This window comes from Pelecanus crispus, chromosome 19, assembly GCF_030463565.1.
Source record: "Pelecanus crispus isolate bPelCri1 chromosome 19, bPelCri1.pri, whole genome shotgun sequence".
Classification (NCBI taxonomy): Eukaryota; Metazoa; Chordata; class Aves; order Pelecaniformes; family Pelecanidae; genus Pelecanus; species Pelecanus crispus.
Window position 1 is genome coordinate 2,589,436 of NC_134661.1, and position 13,121 is coordinate 2,602,556.

Consider the following 13,121-nt stretch of genomic DNA (forward strand, 5'->3'; position numbering starts at 1 on the left):
GCTCTGCTCAGGTCACACTTTTATGCCTGATTGCAGCTCATCAAGGCCCAAAGTCTAATAATGAAACAACCGAGGCCGAGAGCTCCCTCTGACAGCTTAACCGATGGTTGTAATTAGGGACCAGCCCACACAGCTTTTCATTAGCGCGCCGCGCAGCACAAGACTTATTACGACTGTTGTGGAGAGACCGCGCTTCACGTCCAGGAAAAAGGCATCAAGGCCCCCAGCCTTCAGGGAGAAGGGGAGCAGAAAGGCTTGGTGCAAACAGGGAGCTGTCTGCGCTCTTACGGATTCCTAAAAGGCCACCAGTGTGCATTTTCAGTGCAGAGCGACGTTTCATTGATACGGAGTTTGCATTCTGGGTACATCCAAGCACATTTTTATTTCATTGCACGTGGCACATGCATCATCTTTTCAACTTCTGCGGCACCCTGGTTATTCCCCAGACGCTGGTGACCGCAGGCAGTCTCCCGAGTCTCTGCTGCTTTCTCTCCAGACAATTTATGTATCCCTAGATGAGCCTGACCATCTCTTTCCTCAGTCCATGGGTCACTGGTTTTGGCTATGATTCACTTACCAGCCTTCTCCAAGTACTGGCTAAGATCTCCCGCCGCAGTTGCGGCGATGCTGGGTAGCTGGGGTGTCTATATCACTTCCTCTGTTTTGCTTCCTGAAAAATTAAAAATATTTTCTTACATAGCAAAAGATTAACCACACTAAGAAGTACGCTCATTTTCTAGATGATAGGTAGAACAGAGTCCTCTGGGGCTCCTACTTTCTTCCTCCCTTCTGTCTTTCCAAGCAGAACCTGCTTCTCTCTCCTACGCTGCAAACAGGATTTTGGGTTTTGTCAGTTTGATTCTCCAGCTTCAAGTTTTCTTACTCCTGGGCAATGTCTGCTCTCCTCATAGCTGTTTTATAGAAGAACTTGTGATTGTAAATGGCAAAGTGAAGGAAAAGGAAGTAAACTGGTTATTGTGCCAGAATCACTCCTGGCACTCCTCCCATTTCTATTTTCTCTTACATTATAAAGCTGGAATACATCAGAAGTGAGCAGTACACCGGTAAACTGATGAAAGGGGAGCAGGTCCCTTGCCCTGGTACAAGAAGGTGTAGTCCCATGCAGGCAACAGCTATCCTGAATTACAAGTGGTGGGGAAGGAGAATAGACTCAGCGTGTTTATTAGCAGTCATAACCTTAATCAAATAACACTCAAGGATATGTAAAGAAATCTGTTCTACTGCAGCCTCCCAAGCCAAATAAAGGAGTAAATGGGACTTCTATCAAAAACCCCTTTTAAAACTCACGCATGTTGGGTTCTAAAAAAATATCCCAATTTCTTGGGGAACAGCCAAAGCTGCGGAGGAGCCGCCCTAGATCAAACCAGTGGCCCATCGCGCCAAGCTTTCAGCCTCCTGCTGCAACCGGCTCCAACGCACCGGAGCAAGGTGATGCCCCAGGATGAACCTGGCCGCTTGGGCAACGGTGTCCATGTGTGGGAGGAAGAGGATGCTCTCCCCAAAACATTGGCCCTACAGGCATCTCCCGGCTCAGAGACCTCGATCTACCCATTTCGCTTTGCACAGCAGGAGCCTTGTTCGCTCCCTCTCCCCCATCTATGGGACTGCTTTAGTCAATGTTTACATATTATGTAGAATTACATGGGGGGGGGGGGAAGAAAAGAAACAGACTCTGTGTAGTAGAGGTGCATGTAAATAATCACTGCCCTAATCCCCTTTGACAATGAAAGATATGCAACCAGAAAATGTTCACGTCTGTAACTCAACCTGAAATTTAAGCACGAGGAAGTTGTGTCAAAAGGGGACTTGGGTTCCCATAAAAGCCTCTCTACTTCCAGACCCTGGGCCCCCTAGCCAAAAAAACAGAGCAAACTTCCAGACATAACATCTGAGAAGTGCAGGCCTCACAAAGGGACTCGCTAACCTCTGCCAGAGAGACAACCACCAAGAAAACAAGCAGAGCGAAGGAAGCCTTCAAGCCCAGATGAAGTGCCTGCCACGGAAGAGAGGCACGCTTTCCATCAGAGACCTAGCAGGCTGTGGCACATTATCCCACGAGGGCTGGTGAAATCCCACATGGGCTAGTGAAAGCCCTCTCAGGGGACTCATTTGAAACCAGACTGGAGAAAGCCCTGGGGAAGATTCGTGGCTGGAGTCTGTTCTCTGCTCTTGTGCAACTCCCCTGAAGTTGATGCCTGACAGAAGAATTTAGCTTGGTGTAGGAAGAGGAGTCCCTAGGCGTTGAGAGGTGACTTAAATAACCTAATTGTGGTCTCAAGTCTCTTGCTCGATCCCTTCTATCTCACTAAGGACACACAATGTGTGAGGGCCACCAGAATTGCATGGGCAGGACTGAAAAATCGTCCTGAAAACAGCACGCGTCGGCTGGGGACTGGAGGGCACCTCCAAGGGAGCGGGTACTCATCTCGGTGCGAGGATGCCTGAGGTTAACGCCTCCTTTGCGGTCAATGATGATATTAAAGACAAGAAGTGATGGGCTACTTTTAAGAGCAGAGGGCCAGGTCAGGACTTCTGGTTTGTTCATGAAGGAAAAGAACCCCTAAGATGGCATCGTCTTTTCCCGGGCAAGCAGCTAGTCTGCTATATTCCCCGCCTCCACTCGCCTTGCCCACACCTCAGCAGCTCCTCATGGACTCCCAGAGCACCACGCTGTCAGAAACCCAGATCCTGTTCTTCCAGCTACAAAGCACCCAGGTAGGCACCTGCCAAGGGTGGGTCAGGGTCCATGTCCATCAGAAAGAGCCCTCGTGGGGGCGAGAGCGTGCCCTGTTATTGCCCTAGAGAAATCTTCAACTTAAAGAAGAGCTATCTCCACAGCACACACAAATATTTCCTCCAGCCTGGTTAAGCCACCGGACTAGGGACTGGCTGGGGATATGTGACAACAATCAGGTCCGTTTGGAGCAGGTATCTTGTTCATAGAATCATAGAATCGTTTAGGTTGGAAAAGACCTTTAAGATCATCCAGTCCAACCATCAACCTACACTACCAAGCCCACACTAAGCCAATCAAGGGTAGACTAGACTAAACCATGTCCCAAAGTGCCACATCTACCTGTTTTTTGAACACTTCCAGGGATGGTGACTCCACCACCTCTCTGGGCAGCCTCTTCCAATTCTTGACCACCCTTTCCGTAAAGAAATTTTTCCTAATTTCCAACCTAAACCTCCCCTGGCACAGCTTGAGCCCATTTCCTCTCATCCTATCTCTAACTACTTGGGAGAAGAGACCAACACCCACCTCACTACAACCTCCTTTCAGGTAGTTGTAGAGAGCGATAAGGTCTCCCCTCAGCCTCCTCTCCTCCAGACTAAACAACCCCAGTTCCCTCTGCCGCTCCTCATAAGGCCTGTGCTCCAGACATCTCGGTTTCTCCCATTATCCCAAACTGCATGGTCCCCCTTTAGCTCAAGACCCCTACCAAAGGCAGGGTGAACCCCCAGAGCTTCAGCTTGTGCTCCCATTGCCTCCATGCCCCAAACAGGTCCCTGCCTGTGCTGCCTCCGGTCTGTAACGCTTGCACGCTGCACCCTCTGCCTGCACAGAAAGCAGCGACACCCTGATAAACGAGAAATATTAGGAGGAATGCGTTGGGAAAACGGGCAGCAGGCTGCAGAGAGCAAAGCTGCTCAATCGCAGGACTTCACGGTTTCCCCTCTCGCTGTGAGTGGTGCTGGCTGCATTTCGTCTGTCTTTACCCAGAGCCTCCAGACACAAGACTCCACTGGTATTAAATTCCCGCTGCGTGCGACAGTATCCCTCCCCTGATACACTGGGGAGTTTCTCTTTGCTGGTTGGGAATTTTCCGATGAGATGGTTTCTCATCGGAAAATACCGATACACTGAAATCAAAGCCCTTTGTGGGAACGTACCAGTTTCAGGGAATCTTTCATGGGAAAATTTTCTTCAAACCCAGCTTTCTGCCCGAGAAGCGTGAGCAAGGGCGCTCCGCGCCCAACACCCCCATCACCTGGCAGAGCCGGCGTCCCCTTGGGATGGGGACACCAACACCCCGCTCTGTATTTTCTTCTCCTCACCCCTAGGACCACTGAGGTTCATGTTTCTGCAGAGCACAGTCATGAGACGTATTTTACCTCTTTTTGTAACCCTCAGGGACACAGAACCTCAGCCCTCTGGGCAGGACCTCATCTCGGGCCACGAGGAAGGGCAGACCTGGGTGTGAAGCCACGCTCGCTGGCACATGCCTCTTCCAGATCACTTGTCCGCCATTTTTTCCTGAGGAAAAAACAGGCAGAACCTTGGGTTCACCCTGAAGGAGGGCTGGAAATGTGCTCAAATTGGGGAAAAGTTCCCACCCGGGAGCTGGGCCCTGTCCTGCAGGCATCTCTGTCTTGCAGGGCAGTGTGGTGGGATTCCCCAGCGTCCCCCTGTCCAGTGGCTTTCCCAAGTCCCTCGCAGGCTTTGCCATGGCTGAGACAACAGCTCCATCTTGTGCCTCAGCTGGCCTGGGGAAAAAAAAAAAAAAAATTTAAGGGACAGCTCCAAAGCTCCCTCTCGCGGCTCCTGCAGCTTGCAGGTCCCCCCAGCCAGGAGCAGATGTTTCTCTGCACACCCCTTGATGCGCAGGGTTGAGAGTAGGTGTGAATGCAGCTTGCCTGCTTCCCAAACCACAGCGTTACAGAGAAAGCACTTCTGGGCATGGCAGGACGCGTGCGTGCCCCGTCTGCCCCCAACTCCATCCACAGCAGCTGGGGTCCACGCGAGGACACCGTGCAAGCAAAGATTTATCCTCCGGGCAGGCGAGTCTGGATCCGATAGCTCAGACCCGCTGCTGCAGAACGTGGCACGTTAGTTCGGCAGCTAACAGGTTGCACTGAATTTATTCCCCCAAAAAAACATCCGAAGGGCTGCGGTCCTTGGAGAGATGTTCAAAGCCGAGGGAGGCGTCTCCATCTGTGACCTGCTGCTGCAGCGCTGGGGCCGTGAGTGCTAACCTTACGGGCAGTATAACTTAAACTGCCAACTTCTTCGGCAGTTCAAGGCCGTTTCAGGAGGATGCTCACCGCAAACGTGCTGTCGCAACGTTGACAGTGGCCGCAAGGCTTTCGACACCTGCGGTTTCAAAGCTTTTAAGCAATTCGGTGCAGAGCTGGGGGGGATTTGCTCATATGAAGTTTTCCCTATTCTTTCCCGAGTGGTTTCTTCCCCTGCTGCAACCACTTTTCAATTTTACATCATGATGAAATCGGGTCCTTCTGAAGTTTTCCCCCAGAATGATTCAGAGGGCTGACAGATTGCAAAACCTCTTAGTGCCGTCTTATCTGCCAGTGCTTGTGCCGCACTCCAGGCTAACTACAGCTGCTGCCAGGCAGAAAAGATGAACTTTTTTTCTTAAGGACAATACGATCTACAGACCAAGCATAAGGAGCTTTATAAAGGGTATTAGTAGCTTCAGATGTAGCTTCAGCTCCGTCTTTGCCACCCAAGAAAGGCAATGACAGTAGTCCTGTTCCCTCATGCTAATCCCAACATCTGGATGTTTCAGGGTGCCTGATCTGCATTCCTCACTCTCTCTCACCCGCATAACTTTCCACTCAAGCCACAATAAACACGTGCAGGCTTTTGGCCCATTCCCCTCCTTCCCTCTGTGCAACCCCACTTTTTCATTCCTAACCATTGCGCCACGCAACCATCCTCAGCCTTTCTGCGTCCTCTGCCTCCCAGAAGCACGGGGCCCTTGCCTACGCCGCCTTCCGACGTGACGGGGATCCTTCGCCGAGGCTGCCAGCCAGGATCTTACCACGCTTGACCAGCGCGAGCTTAGCATTGCGAGTTAAGCCTGCCTTCCCGCGTCCCTCGCCACGCACGCTGAACTTTCCAGGGAATATCGCGCCTGACGGCGTGCCAGCCTTGTTGTTCGCTATCGATGAGATAATGTCTCTTAAATCTGGATCCCTGACACGAGGGCGTTCAGCCCCCTTTTGCTTGTGGCCGCATTCCAATTTCAGGACAGAAATGACCAGGAGAAATATGAGAGGTCAGTGACATTCTTGGCTTGGAAATCGTCAGCCTGTCGTGGAAAGGAATGCGATCAAAAAGAGACATCGCTGGCGTTTATTTCCAAGCCCTCGATGTGTGATGCACTTTAATACACGCTGTTCTAACGCAGCTTTTGGGCTTCAGGTGAACCTTGCCGAAGGGGGCCAAACAGGTTATTTTTGTTGGCGGAGCATATTGGGTCAAGAACAGCCCTTAAAAAGGAGCGCAGCGCATCGTGCCTATTTATACCCTGGACCTTGTTTTCCTTAAGACAGGAGAGCCAAGGGGCGGACAGGCCCTGCATCCCGCTTTTCCATGCAGGTGGGGGCGGGAATGTTGCCAAATGCCATTTTGGGGACCTGCCTCGAGGGACAATGGGATTTTCAGACAGCCCATAGGGGCTGCTTTGGAGATGCACATGAATCCGGGATAAAGCAAGGATGGGTTTGTGCTGGAGCGTGTTGGAAACAACAGCCGTAAGCTACTTTATTAGAATTTGCTTGCATGGACAAAAGCGAAAGCTTAATACAGCTTGATGGAGTGTACAGAGCCCAGAGCAGACTTGATTCAATAAAAGCACATTGCCTTTTGAGATAGCGCTGAAGTACAGTGCTGGGAAGGCTCTTTACCAGCCAGTCATGCTGGGAAAGCTCCGTTCTCTTCGTCCTCATCACTTTGTCACAAAAGGAGTGACAAGAAGCAATCTCCATCCTCTCAGAGTTTATTCACTTGTTCCAACAGCCTTTTTTCTAGAGGAGCAACTTCCTCTCCCAAGCCCACGTCCAGAGGTAATCTGGGTGAGAAACACAGCCTGCTGTTTGTGTGCTGGTGTTTGCAGCACGTGCATGCTGGAGGTGAGGGAGGAACCCAAGAATTTTTATTGGCCTAATCAGACAAAAACGTTGACGAGATCCCTACCGGCGCAGGAGCAAGCTCCTGTCGCAGAAATAAATTCCTCCAGTGACTGTGCAGGCAGCAGATAGCATCAGAGCATCTGTCAAGAAGAGGAGATTATGGAGTGCTAATGCTTTAAAAGGTCTCAGTTCCCCCGGCGGCTGCAAAGATGAGCAAACTAGAGAATATGTTGCGGACAGATCGTCCAGCAGTGTTTTTGCAATAAACGAGTCCCAGGCGCTATCAGCCGTCAGATGGAGGGCACTAGCCGGCTGCAGGAAGAAAGCTCAGCTCAGCTGCATCGCGAGCAAGGCGTCCCGCACCCCGTGCCGGCCAGACGGGGAAAGGATGAGCCACCAACCCACCAACCTGATCTTCGGTAACACAAGCCCAGCTCACGTGGCTCTTTCTCACCGTCCCATACTGCGACAGCTCCCGAGGCACCCAGAAATGGCATCGATTGCCCAGGGGCACATGGCTCACAGCTGCCCTTACGGCGCTGTGCGTGTCACGCCTTGCAGCAGTCGAGTGAAGCTATTAAATATCAAGTACTTCCCACGAAGCTGACATTTCTAATCCCCGCGCTGCCTTCCCTTTTCACACACTGGTGGCTGGGGCCTTTCCCTACTGCGAGGGGCTTTTTTACGCTTCCCCCCCCCCCCCCATTTCTCCAGCCTTATTGCTCCCTCCCACTCGCAGCTGAGAATTAAAAGACATAATAAAGAGCCCTTGAACCAGAGGGGGAGCATCTGGTGGTGGTGGGGGGGAAAAAAAAGCAGGTCCCTTGTTTGAGCCCGGGATTCATCTGCCTCTCCCTGCGGAGATAAAGAGGCCCTTTCACCCCAGCAACCAGAAGGTTGAAGCTGGATATGTGCTTACCAGCGCGGCCGTGGCTGGGAGCTGCCAGCCTGGGGTCTGACGGCGGTGACATTTCTACCTCAGATTAGACGGCACGGTGCAAAAACGCATTAGAGTTGCTGGGGAGACTGCCCCTTCATAAGGCTGCACGCTTGGGAGCGAGCCGCTGTAGCTATGAAACCGGGCCACGGCGTGGCTTCAGCCCCTTTCTGCAGATTAAGGTTAATAAGAGCCTCCCCAGCCCGCCGTGCCCACCGCGCTCTCCCAGCGGAGAGCAGACCGGACGGAGGTGGGAGCCCAGCGCCTCTAATATCCCCACCGGCGAGCGCGCTGTGCCCCCGCTTTTGTTCTCCGCTTCTGCCCAGTGATTTTCATTACAAATATCCTCTTATCATGCGCGCATGGGGGGAGAGAAGGGAGGGGACCGGGCCCACACAAAGAGAAAGAAAAGGCTGCTTGCTGGAAAACCAGTAATTACAGGGCTTGGGCTTTCCTTGTGGAGGATTCATACAGATTCGACATGGCAGTGTTTCACACGTACGGCCCCTCCGGGGGTGAGCTCCTGTTTCGATTTCATTATCAGCAAGCTGGGCTGCCAGGGGAACTTTTGCCCCGAAACGAGTTCCCAAAAGGGGACAGTTGCACTTCTTTTATTATTTGCTTTGAAAGCAATTTCGCTGCCGCCCCCAGAAGCCTCTGCGTTCGCTTGGGCGTGCAATAGGAGAGCACAAATGCCGTGAGTTGGCTTGTCATGGCAGCGCTGCTGCAGCCAGTAAGCATGGGAAATCTTCTTAGATGTGGTCACCACCTATTTTAGCAAAATCTGGAGGCGTTGAATCAACCCTTCAAACATCTTGAATTATAGAATCATAGAATCGTTTAGGTTGGAAAAGACCTTTAAGATCATCCAGTCCAACCATTAATCTAACATTACCAAGCCCACATCTTCTAACCCCATGCGTGGCTTGTGAAGGCTGTGCTCTCAAGGTGCTTATAAAGATAAGCAAATTCTCTGTTTGTCATTTTACAAGGAAGGTAAAACATAACTTACGTATAAATGGATGCAAGTAAAGCCTTGCAGGACTGAAACTTGACCTTTTGTACTCACTTGCTACAGGTACGGCGTGATTTTCTTCAGTTCCAGCTGAAAGGGTTAGCACAGCACCCAGAGCGTTGCAGCGTCGGGATAACCTGACGCAGGGCTGTGCGGACATCAACCCTATTTTACAGCTGGGTGAAACAATGGCTCAGAACAACCGGGCCAACTTCATGCTGCAGGTCCAAAAGAAGAGAAAACCAACCTGCCTCCTCCCTGCTCAAAGAGCGTGTTAGCAACAGACACCTCTCCTGTTCGCTAACGCATCCTGGTGTATTGTACACAAACCTGAAAGGGGGCCAGGGTGGGGTAATTTTGCACCATTTCTCTGGAGGAAGTACCTCGGGGCCAGTTTTTCACCTTCCTTGGTGCTTCGCCAAAAAACTGTGGGACATTTGTAGGACACCTTGCAGTGGCAGGACTGATGACAAGAGCCAGAAAACCCTGTAGGAAAGATGTTTCTGCCATTAGCGCACGCACTTTCAGGCAAGCTACCCTGACCCTTTGTGGTTTTCAGTGACGTGTACAAGAGAAGGACCAGCACACGGACTCACTCTGCAGTCTCAGAGGTGAGGTACAATCATTTGATGACAAATACTAAGAAATCCCCTGTTGGGGACAGAGCCCTGTAGTACTAGAAGTCACTCCTGTCCCTGAAAGCTCAAAAATGCAACATCTACCTGCGTTATTTCTAGGTGCCTGGATCCATTATTCTCGGGCCAAATGCGAAGTTGGTCTGGAGCTGAAGTTTCAGGTAACCCCAATCTGCTACTAAAAAAAAAAAAAAAAAAAAAAGGAGTCCCAGGTTTATGCGCTCCTCGTAAAGACAGGACCATTTGCAAAACTCAGACCCGAGCCCTGCATTTGGTTTCCAAACACGCTGAATTTTGCTCTGGTTCTGTCTCTTCAATTCCCATCGTCTTTTCTTTCTCTCCTTATTTACTCGTTCATTTCCATGGGTCTTAATTTCCTGCACCCCGAGCCCCGCTGAGACCAGCCTCTGCCTACACGGGATTGCACGCTACAGCCCTTCCCTCTTCAGGGAAAGGTCAGGAACGGAGGTTTAGTGTGCCGAGAAGAAAGGCAGCAGCAGACAGACGGAGAGCACTCATAAAGATCTGGCTGTGAGCCTCTCTGAGAAAATGTCAGGTTGGGGAGGCTATAATAGCTTTAATCTGCAGTACAAGGGGATTAAAAGACTCGTTCTCACAGGACAAAAAAGAAAGGAGCGGAGCGGAAGGAGCAGAACAAGGGGAGAATGAAGGCTGCAAGGGGAGGAAGGGGGAAAGTTAAATAGCTCAACTATAAAGAGCATCGGGATTTAAAGAGCTCCGTCTTCTAGCGTAATAAATGTGAAGTGGCCTGCATGGAAAAGGGGCTTTGGCCAATGGCTTTGCTTTTGCTTTTTCACACTAAGCACACGCACTTCAGCCTTCTTCAATCAAGGCAACTTGTTATGTTTGGCTTTGTTGATTTTCAGGGGCAAAGGAGTAGGAGGGGGAAACAGAAGGTTAATGAGGCTCTGCCAGATGCGACGCTCAAGAGAAGCGGTGGGCATTATATTTTTTTTAAACAGTGGTTTATGGTCTTTGATCCTCACCCCTGCTGTCCCTCCTCCAGCATGTCCCTCAACCCCCCCGGTCCTCGAGGGCCGTGGAAGAGCGAAGGGGCCTGGGAACAGGAAGGAAGTATGCCGAATTGCGGGACGTTCTCCTCAAGTACTGCTTGAGCAACCTTTTCAGCAGCCCAGCGAGACCAGGAGATGAAGAGAGCGTAATTGAAAGGGTAAGGAAAGAAGGCGACTTTAAATACTTCTCTCAAAGGGCAAAAAACAACCCAATGCACCAATTGCAGGAGATGTGAGGGCCACCAACACGGACAAGCAAGCTGCGCTCCAAAAAGGAAACCAGGTCCTCAAAGACAGCTTTTAGCATTGCTCACGTAGGAAACGGGGTTTCTTAGGGCTGGATGCTAACCTCAAATCAAGGCAGGACTGCTCCACTAGATTAGTAGGGAGGTTCGGACACATTTACATTAGGATGCTGCCAACATTCTCCTTGAAGACAAGAGGACTCTTCCCCCACCTGGAAGTAAGGACTTACTCTAGTCTTCCAAAATCTTTGAAGAAATGGCAACACAGGAAGGTAAGCCAACCAAGAAGACCTGAGTTTCCTCCCATTAACACACACACCCGCCTAAGGCACTCCGAGAAGAGAGAAGCAGGTTTCTAGCGGTCCACAGGACTGCAACATTTGCTCCCATTTTTACGTTATCCACCTTCCCAGCTCAGCAGGCTTACAAAGTCAGGAGAGATGCTCCAGGACAACACCAGGCACGGTCAAATGTCTAAGGCAGGTTCTCTCGACTATTTTAGCAGCTCAGCAAGGTGCCGGGTGCTGGATAGTGCACAAGTTGTCCTCAGAGGAGAAAAAAATAAAAAAGACTTTGTAACATAATAAGCAAGTTCCAGACAGGAATTAGAGCATAGCATATCCAGTGGAGACAGGGGGCTGGAGTGGCATTAAGGTAGGAAGAATATAATTACCTGAACTGGACTGCGGCCAGGATAATGGTATTAATTTATTTCAAGAAAGCCAGAAGCACCAAAACCTGGATTTCACATTTAAAGCCAGAAGATGGCAGATCGCAGCATCCCGATTCTATTCTTCCAGCAGTCGGCTGGAAAAAAAAAAGGTCTCCCGAGAGGTTTTCACCCCTACTGCCTGCGGCCACGATGGGAAAAGCTCACCCTCAGCTTCATTTGGGAAGCCCGATGCCATCCCAGCGCTCAAGCTCTGTAGCTACCGATGCTCTGCTACAAGGCACACACCACCGAGGCATCGCCTGCACCTTGCAGCACGGAGGAAACGCCGTCCCACTCCCCAAAACTCACCCGCAGGCAAGAAAGCCACGCTTGAGTCACAAACACAGGCACAAGCAAGCTCTCTGGAGCACAGCCCCTCGTTCGATCTGGTATTAATTACCCACTGTTCTGCAGAGATAAATGCTTAATCCCCTGGCTGTTGACACTGGAAATGGACCAATCTACCCTGGGGTGGATAATATACAGGGGAACTTGGCTTCAGCTACGATCCCCGCATCATGTGCTGTACAAATGTTCGCTGGCTTGCAGGTAATGGATTTCATAGGGTGTATGGGATCTTTCCGTGGCCCGGCTAATCCAGAATAATACATGACTCAAGCATTCATTGTATCAGGTTTTTCTTCCTCCCGCCATTTTTTTTTTCTTCGACATAATATTTCAAATTTCATGTGGCATTTCTCATTTTCAGACATTCTCTATTTCCTTATAGCTTACCAGCTTTCCTCCTCCAGGACCGATATCAAGGTGAACTTCCTAAGCAGCAGTGCCCAAGGGATCTGGAGCTGGGTCTGCACAACCCCTGCTTCTCTGGGTGTCTTTCACTTCCTACCAGGAGAAAGGCCAAAGGTTGCCACATTGCTTCTCTGGTTTCACACTCAAAGCTCAAATCAAGAAGTTCGCTTGTCAGGGAGAAAGAAGCAACGCTGATGCTACCGGAGATGGGAAAACTGTTCCCATTTCTGACCAAGCTGCTAAGGACTTTGGTCTTTCCCACGTCTGAGCAGTCCCACTAATGCCACCATGTGCCAGGCGGGCAAACCACTGTCCCAGACCCATTGCCACCAGCCCTGCTGCCTCAGCCAGGCATTTTGGGACACTTGGAGAGACACCTGCTCCCCCCTTCCCACTCCCACCTGGGCTTTCATGCCTCTCCCCTACTTGCCCTTCCCTTCCCAAGGGCTGCCTTACAGGCAGTTTCTTGGCAAAGGCGAATTTTAAACCCAAACACAGAAACAGGTTTGAAACGGAGTATTATTGTACACAGAGTCAGAATATAAGTGACAAGTACTTGGGAGCACTGGTTTGCTCCCCATTTAACAACAAAATTGGTTTTCAAGACAGAGCTCTTCTACACAGACTTAAACAGCTGCACCCACAGGTAGCCAGTGCAGGGGTTTGAACATGGGAAATATGACAGGGAATCAGTACACAGTGGCAGCACTTGTTTTTCCTGAAAACATAATCTAAAAAGCAGCTCTGGCTCAACACAAAACCGACTCTTTAGCTTAGGATGCTGTTTTGAAGCTCTGTACCACTGTGCCGCATGTTGTACACGCACACAAGCAGCCCCTGCTTCCAGCAAGCTTGCAGTCTAACCAGTCAGTGCTGGGGGAAACTGAGGCAGG